Source organism: Diabrotica virgifera, chromosome 1, assembly GCF_917563875.1.
Source record: "Diabrotica virgifera virgifera chromosome 1, PGI_DIABVI_V3a".
Classification (NCBI taxonomy): domain Eukaryota; kingdom Metazoa; phylum Arthropoda; class Insecta; order Coleoptera; family Chrysomelidae; genus Diabrotica; species Diabrotica virgifera.
This window is the reverse complement of record NC_065443.1, coordinates 168,963,812-168,973,665: the sequence shown is the minus strand read 5'-3', so window position 1 is coordinate 168,973,665 and position 9,854 is coordinate 168,963,812.

The following is a 9,854-nucleotide window of genomic DNA, read 5'->3' as shown; positions in this document are numbered from 1 at the left end:
CAGAAGCGAAGTTAGGAAACTATAGGCTCTTCCAAGTTGTGCGTTATCTTTTTCGTTTTCCGGTGACATAATTATAATATATCTGCTTGTTACAACTCCGTTGCTTCACCAGATGCGAAGTTAGAATACTATTGGGTCTTCCAAGTTATGCGTTACCTTTTTGGCTTTCCGGTGACCCAATTATAATATATCTGCTTGTTCCAACTCCGTTGCTTCACCAGAAGCGAAGTTAGAAAACTACTGGGTCTTCCAAGTTGTGCGTTACCTTTTTGGCTTTCCGGTGACCCAATTATAATATATCTGCTTGTTCCAACTCCGTTGCTTCACCAGAAGCGAAGTTAGAAAACTATTGGGTCTTCCAAGTTGTGCGTTACCTCTTTCGTTTTCCGGTGACCCAATTATAATATATCTGCTTGTTCCAACTCCGTTGCTTCACCAGAAGCGAAGTTAGAAAACTATTGGGTCTTCCAGTTGTGCGTTACCTTTTTGGCTTTCCGGTGACCCAATTATAATATATCTGCTTGTTCCAACTCCGTTGCTTCACCAGAAGCGAAGTTAGAAAACTATTGGGTCTTCCAAGTCGTGCGTTACCTATTTCGCTTTCCGGTGACACATAATATGTATCTGCTTATGAATGTTTTTTTGATATTGATAACTATTTCCGAAGTGAAAGTCGAAAGGTCAAGTAAACTTGATTTCAAACTCGAATTGTGGCTTATGCCCAAATAAAATAGTAAATCTTATTATTTTTAGTACAACAATGAACTAACATTTTTTAAAACGCTGTGTCTAGGTACACGCTAACGTGTACGCAAATAAAAAAGTTAGGTACACGCGAATTAAACTTTATTAAGCCAGTGACGTCATTATTTAGCGTGCGCAGTGACTTTATACAGGGTGTTTGGTAAAGAATGGGCCATTGATTAACCTCAAGTTCCTGAGGTTAAAATAGGCCGATTTAAGCTAACTTACTCTAGTACAAAGTTTATAATAACCGAGATACAGGGTGTCAAAGTTAAACTTCTTTTTTTATTTATTATTGAATATTTCCTGACAGGTATGAGATACCAACATGAAATTTGGTATGTGGGGGTTTTTGGGTCGAGAAAACTAAATTCCCTACCAAAAATTATGTATTGCCCAGAGGGAGCCACATACGCCTTTCAGCACTCATTTATTACGTTCAATTTTTTTTATCCCTCACTCTGTATAATTTTGACATTAAAATTTTTATTGTCCTATGAGTTTTACTTAAAAAAGGTATACTTCTTTCATCTCCCTAAACTCAACCGTTTTCGAGATAAACGCATTTTAAATCTGCGATACACCATCATTTTTAGCATAATATCATTGTAGTTACACCGAAAAATAACTTAAGACCATAAAATTATCCAAAAACGTATCGCAAATTTCTTCTAATGGAATTTGCGATGCAATGACATAAATTTGAGAACTGGCACAATTATTATGGTTTGAAGTTATTTTTCGGGTGTAACTACAACGATATTATGCTAAAAATGATGGTGTATCGCAGATTTAAAATGCGTTCATCTCGAAAACGGTTGAGTTTAGGGAGATGAAAGAAGTATACCTTTTTTAAGTAAAACTCATAGAAGAATAAAAATTTTATTGTCAAAATTATACAGAGTGAGGAATAAAAAAAATTGAACGTAATAAATGAGTGCTGAAAGGCGTATGTGGCGCCCTCTGGGCAATACATAATTTTTGGTAGGGAATTTAGTTCTCGACCTAAAAAACCCCCACATACCAAATTTCATGTTGTTATCTAATACCTGTTAGGAAATATTCAATAATAAATAAAAAAAAAGTTTAACTTTGACACCCTGTATTTCGGTTATTATAAACTTTGTACTAAGGTAAGTTAGCTTAAATCGGCCTATTTTAACCTCAGGAACCTGAGGTTAAGCTATGGCCCATTCTTTACCAAACACCCTGTATATTTTGGAACACGCTATTTTGATATGTTTGGTGTTTGTTGTTTGTTTGAAAGAAAATATTTTTATTAAGGGAAGGGGAAGGGAAGCAAAACTATTCAGATGTTTCAAACTTAATTGTAATAAAACAATATGTATATAAAAGTATATATTCAGGTTATCAAAAGGAATATTAGTTAACATGATATATACAAAATACTGCTAAAATAATTTTTATGCCTAAATTAATTATACCCAGTTTATAGTGTTTATTTTTGCTGTGGTGTTTATTTTTATTTATACAGGGAGTTGAACTTGTTACGATTTTCATAGAAAATTGGTTGTAACTTTGTAAATACCCTGTATAACATAATAAGCCTTTATATTTGTGTGATTGGAAGTTAAGAAGATTTCGAACATAAAATAAAATATAGGGTGTCCCATTTAAAAAACATAACACGTTTGGCCTGCCACTATATTATCGAACGCCCTGTAACATTCTAACTAATTTTATTAATTTTGTAATATAAAGCTCAAAGTTTGCTAAAATTTTTGTTACTAACTTTAATTGCTATCTATTACTATAGCGGTATAGCGGATCTACTGAGCTTTATCACATTAATCAATCGCCCCGTATATTTTATCTTATTATTACTTCTGCTACCCTTAATCACGAATTTTTGTCTCTTATCTTTTTCATACTCATACTGTTTTAGAATGTTGTTAAACTCGTTAAAAAAAAATTAAATAATTGTCCACACTCCACAGTTAATTTAAAAAAAAACACTAAAACAAGTAAAAAATAAGGAAACTCTTTACAAATCAATATTAAAGTGTAAACATAACGCGATTAGACAAATTCTAACCACACTCTGACACTCGCGATACTTACAGATACTTAATACCACAGCATACACGTGGCTCAAATTAGCGTGTACCAAAAACTCAGTCACAGTACACGCTAAATAATGACGTCACTGACTTGATGACGTTTAAGCGTGTACCTAATTTTTTTATTTGCGTACACGTTAGCGTGTACCTAGACACAGCGTTTTTAAAAAGGTCCGCATGTACATTTTTTTATTTCAGCTTCTATTTCCGTTCAGATCGGATTTAAGTTGTTTCTTTAAATTAAATGGTTCTTTATTGAGGATCCCACAATAATGATTTTCCACGGTAAACATCAATTTCCTTCCGATAGTTCCGACCATTCCATTACTAACAAATATTCAACTCATGCGCGCCAAAACCAACAAACCACTCGCAAACCCGTCCAAATACGTATTGCGAACCATCAAAGCGTTTGTTGAAAAACCGACAGAATTTAGATCGTGGTGCGCCGTGTGCGTGCCGTTTGTGCGTCACTTGAAAACACGTACTAATCTGACGAATACGCTGCGCGCGAGCGGCTCGCACACCGAGCAGAGCGCATATGTATCTCCGCCTTAAGAACCGTGAGATCGTCCGACAAACAGCCACAGTGTACCACGTGACCATGTGTCAAAGTCAGTGATAGGGAGAGAGGGGATACGACATAAGAGAACGAAGCGTTAAATACCGCTATGAATTCCAAGATTTCATTGGTTAGAACTACCCACGTGATATCTGTGTTCGTATTGGTCAAATGATTAAGAATGACAGAGCGGGATATTTAAATACCAATATTGTATGCAAAGTGTCGTTTCAAGAAAACAAGTCAGCTGACTGAGGATGATGGATAAATATTAATTTCTTGTTTATCTTTGACAATTTTTATGACAGAAATAAAAGTGTGGTAGAAAATCAATATGTATATTGAAAAACGGTATTGATTAAAAAACACTATTTATTCGTTTCTACTAGTCTTCTTTCTAGACTCTACCTAGTCTCATAAAATATTTCTTTTTATCTCATAAAAAATATAAACAATTATTGTATAGTTATAATATTCTTTTAATTTATTTCAGTTGTTCAATACAAACACGGCAGTACTAGAATATATCTTATAAATTAAATTATAAATGCATGAAAATTAAAAAGAGATAATTTACATAAAAGTTAATATAGGTACTGGATATGGGGAAAAGTAATTTAGGGGAAATTATATGTTATATTATATAATAATTATGATTTTCTTCGGCATTTAATGAAGTATAGGGCATGTTGTGTCTAGTGTCCTTTTAAAAAGTCTGAAATTTCATTTACATTTGGATTTTTAAACGTATCACTTATTAATATGTTGCTACGATTTTTGTTCCTTTGTGGAGAAAAACCGTTTCTGTGGTTCAATGTTTTTACATATTGAAACCTTTAAAACACTTCAATTTTTTTATGCAAATTTTTATTAAATTTTTTGTTGCATGTGTATATTTGACAAAACAATCTAAACATTGCTGTCACTTAAATTATCTAAATCGGGTGTATGTATTTACAAGCATCGTCAAATGTTCATGATCTTTTTTATTGCAAATTAAATTGATGTTACTTAAATTCTTAAAGTCGTGGTTTCACTATCAAATAATTTGATCAAACAGTTTGAGCAAACTCAGGAAGTGACGTCACAACTACAGTTTGTTCAAATTATAAAAATCTAGTCGTCACACTATCAGTTTGATCAAAGTTTGTATTGAGAGTTGTGGTAGTAGGTACATATATCAAAACCCACAAGCATTCCAACACTTTAGCGAATAATAAGCCCCAAACTCTCTATTGTAGAAGGGAGTTAGTAACAAACCAAAAAGAAATCAAGTCCTGATTAGGAAAAATCTAGAAAACAAACAAGAGTAACTATTGGCTACAAAAGCTGCTGTACAAAAATCAGTGTGCACGCTGAAGAAAGCAACGCAGGGAATGATAACGAAACAATTTTAACGTGTAGCTAGGCCATGACTGATAAACATATACAGGGGCTCACAGCTTAAATGATGCAGTCACTACTCAATAAAGCTAGCTTGTGTCAGTCGCTCAATATTTATTAGAAAAAACTTACATACTGAAGGTAGGTAAGTTAGTATGAGTCTTCTAAAATAGCATAAGCTATGTTTTGGGTTTCAAATATGCAATAATTAACACCCTCAGCGCCAGTGTATCCTTTTAGATATACACTGTCCTCAACACTGTGTACTAAAAAAGATACACATGGCTCGTTGTGTTCGATCTATTGTGTCACCTAAAAGGACACACTTTCCTAAGTTTTTATATGTAGAGAATAATGCTATGGCCTGAGCCAATTTCCTGGTATAACTGGGTTTGGCCTTATGACATAAAAAGATAGATTGTATGTAACTAGAAATTCGTATGAAAAATGTTGCCATGTATGGGCCAAAACAACTTGCTCCAACTCATTATGCAGGGAAAGATTCAAGGAAAAAGAAGCATAGGGAGATGCAGAATATCTTGGCTGCGCAACTTGAGAGAATGGTACGGATGAACATCAAATGAACTTTTCAGAGCAGTCGTCTGCAAAGTCCTAATAGCTAAGATGTATTGTCAGAGAAATAGCAAATAATCCCAAAAAAGTGCACCAAAATTGAGAGATGAGGTGGAAACACAGTTTGGAAAAATAGGTAACCCTAAAACAATTAAACGGATATTACAAAAGAATAATCTACCTACATAGCTGAACTGCAAGAAATAAATCTTTTATCAGCCAAAGAAATAAGCAACAAGGAGTTTTGTTTTCTTTATTAATATTCTCCTTTAAAAGTTTACATCATTTTAGCTGATATCAAAATCGTACACAAAATAATTAAAGAACTATTGTTATTTAAGTATGGTATATGGTATATTTGAAACCCAAAACATAGCTTTGCTATTTTAGAGGACTTATAGTTAGTAACTTACTGTCAGTATGTAATTTTTTTTTCTTATATTGGGTCACTGACACAAGCTAGTTTTATTGAGTAACGACTGTATCATTTCAGAATTGAAGCTGTGAGTCACTGTAGGTGCAGTACAATAATTTTGCTTATACAAATTATCAGTAATAATATTTATTTACATCAAAATAAAAATTCCATCACATAATGATGTCTAACAGCTGATTGTCATTTGTCTTTATTGCTTAATTCTCTGACCAATACGAACACAGATATCACGTGGGTAGTTCTAACCAATAAAATCGTGGAATTCATAGCGGTATTTAACGGCTCGTCATAAGAGATGATTGTATTTACTAAATGGGACCACTTGATTTGACACTTTTGTGCTACATCCAATATGGCGACGGGCAGGTTTTTATACGTTATATATGGAATATCGTCGGTGACCTGGCAATATCTCCTATGTGACTTCACCTAAACTTTTCAGGAGAGACAAAAAACTTTATAAGTATAACATTTTAATATCTTTCAATTGTTTGTTTGTGTTTTATGATCTGTGTTAAAGCGAGGTGTTTACTTATTATGAAAAAGTTAATATTAAATTGAGTTTAGTTTTGTTAGGCTAGATAGGAGTTATTGCTTTAAGTAGTGTTACTCATAGGACATATTGATTTTCATTTAATGTGAACTTAGGAGTTGTTGTTTATTAAAATTAAGCATAGCTGCCCTTTCATTCAAATAAAATTCAAAAATTCTTTGAAATTAAACATTAATTATATAAAACATTTTATTCATGCTAATATAAAATAGTAAAACACAATATTAAAACTTCGAAAAACAACAAATAAAAATTATTTCATAAGTATGTCAAATCGAACAAAATAAAAAGATCTATCCGTGTAAAAGGCCATCATAAAATAAATGCGTATCTTTCGGTAATGTCGATTTTAGATCTTGTAAATGTTGCCATTTCTCCGTTTTTATTTTAGGAGGCGATAGAAATAAAGGTGGATAGTCCAAAATTGTTGGTATAGTCTTTGGTCTGATAGGGACTTGTAGGTATTTTCCTTTATGATCAGTTTTTATTTCTATGGTCCCAGCTGGATTGTATTTGATACATTTTATATCATTAATGGTTGGGTCATAAGCTTTTCTTCCAGGTCGGATTGAGGAATATCGCATGTGGTTGGAGGATGAATAGTCTTTAAAAAACGTATGTTCTAATCTTTTTACTCTATATGGCTTAGTTCCTTTCCTTGCTTGAAGTGTAATAGTAGCGTAGTCACTGGGCAGATGGATTTCCTTATTTTTAAGACTTCTTTCTATCGTACTATGTACCGAGTCACATTCCATTTGAGAATGGCCCGGTTCAAGATATTTTTGGACACTAACACATTATGCTTGATGGTAAAGTTTAGTAAAGCGTTGGGCAGGAAATTATTGCGATTTTGATAACCGCATCCATCAGAATAAATAACGACTGGCGTTTTGGAATCGGTAACACAGTTTTCCTCTAAATAATCTATGATACAAGAAACAAATGTGGATGCTTTGAGCTGGTTATTCTCGTTTTCTGAAAACCAATAGCACATAACATCCCGAGTTTTTAGGTTATAAACTGTGAAGTTATGGCAGGACAATTTCGTTTTAAAGTACATTTTGTTCGCTGGTACATATGGGCACAACTTTATGGCTTGTAGATCCATTGTTAGTGCTATTATTTCATCTCTTTCACTTGTGGCTTTATCCAAAGTTTTAGCTTCTCTGTCGTCTTCTTTTCTTTTTATATGAGCTCCGTATTCTTCTTCAGTCGTATTCTTGTATTTAAATGCAAAACAAATATTGCATTGGTCTCTTTTGGTGTATATAAAGCAAAATTATTCTCCTTAAATCGTTGTGAGAATACGTTTCGACCTAAAGGAGTTATATTCTTTTCTTGACAAAAACTATTCACATAAACACCATACAAATCTGACATACTGGTAAAAGAATATTCTAAATATAATTTTTGTGTTTCGTTACGGCAATAGTGTGAGGGAAGTTTAGGTAAACTCTCAAAAAATTGTTCCAAGTATTTCTGACGTTCTGTATACCTATTCTGTACCATTTTCTTGGTAGAAACACATGATGATTCGTCAGTCATACCAAGCGCGGCTCCTCCTTAGGGTCAATTGGTCAATGACCCCCCTAAAATAATCTCATAAAAATACCAATTTTATTAAAAATATCTTTTATCTAAAACTTCACTCTGAAATACTCTCAGCAGTCTGCATTGGCAAAACAAATATAATAGATATAATAACGTCGCGCCTCGCGCTATACACAAGCCCGTGGCTGGGCCGTATTTTAAATTGTCTACATACAGTTCTTATGGCTTATGGACAAATGCATGTAAAATAGAAAAGAGACGGCAGATAGCAATTTCGTGGGCGAGAGTGGGAGTGACCTTTCCGTCGTATACCTGTAGTAGAGTCGACGGCCTCACGTTTAGTTAGTTACCGTCTGCTTGTTCAATGAGAAGGTCATAGACTATTTTGCAGAACTAAAGGATAGAAGAATTGACTTAAAATATAAAAATATTTAAAGTAAGTTTCGTTTTAATAAATTTACAATTTATTATACTATAAATATTCCTATCTATATATCAGTCAATAACCTGTTCATACCATTTTTCCTATATTTTTTAAAAGATTTACTCTAAAAAAAGACAAATTTAATTTTCGGAAAACTAGGGTAAATAGTATTGAGTTTTATCTAAGTCTGTATTTTTTATCTAAAATATAAATGCTAAAAGATCTTTTAAATACTTTAAAAAATCAACAGTTTGAAGTTTTCAAACCAAAATGACCCCCCTGAAGATTGACCCACGAGCCGCCGCTGAGTCATACCGCAAGAACTGTTGTCCACCCAATAGTGAATAGTTTTATAACCTATATCTAATGTGTTTGTGAACATGGTACGATATACTTGTAAGTTTTCATTTCCGTCATGTACATAGTAAGTGTACGTACCTTGTCTTCTTGAATTTTCTTTGTTTGATTTAAATGTTGGAGTTTTAAATACATGAGATGTTACAAAGACCTTACGCTGATCCCAAGTCATACCCCAAAATTTCTTAAAGATATGACTTCTGCACTGTTCCGTAAATTCTTTGCAATATCTTAGTTTGGAGTTTAGACATTTTTTTGAAGTACACGCCTCTTTTAAAGATTTTGCTTTTCTTGGCATGTTTTGCTTAATCTTCCCGGATTTTTTACTAAACCCCATGTATACTTCACCTTTCATTCGGAGTTTTTTGTTTTTATATCTCTTCCATTCATTTTTATTTTGACCCAGCTTCCTTTTGCTCTTCATGATAACTTCAATAACATCACTGTTTGTGTTCACCAGATTTCTTTCAATATTATTGTTCATACCAGTATTAGAACTTTCTTGAACATCACTGGTATTTGTAGCTTCATAAGTTTCGTCTTCGTCACTAGAACATTCATATGGCACAAGAGATACCACCCTTTCATTTTGTTCAATTGGCAACAGTACTTGTTTATTTGTTGAATTATTTAACGCGAGGTTTACAGAGTTATTGTCAGCAGAACTGTTGTTATCTAAAAAATGCATTTCGTTAGATAAACTATCACTTGGCATAATACAAATATCATTATCCGCCAAAGAGTCTATTTCGTTAAAGTCACTTATTTCGTTGATATATATATTTCGTTGATAAACAACTCGCAGTCTAACAGCGTACAGCACCCTATGATTACACTATACAAACTGACAAGATAGGACATGTTGCATGTAGTTTACCGCGTGAATTTAGGTAAGAGAAATTGCAGGTGGCGTTTTTATATATTTAGAAATTTTTCTCGTTCATAGGACTTCTACAGTCAAATCGTTGAAATAAGAATATTCCGAATCATCAATAACCCATTTTCATAAAAAATGCAGATAGGAGAAATTGCCAGGTCACCGACGATATGTTATTAATTAGTTATTAAAATTATTAATTATTTATATATTTATGTAATGTAATATAATTTTATAATCATATATTTTATATAGAGCTGAATATACTACCAAAGAGTTGTTCCGCCATATTGGATGGAGCGTTTTTGCGAGT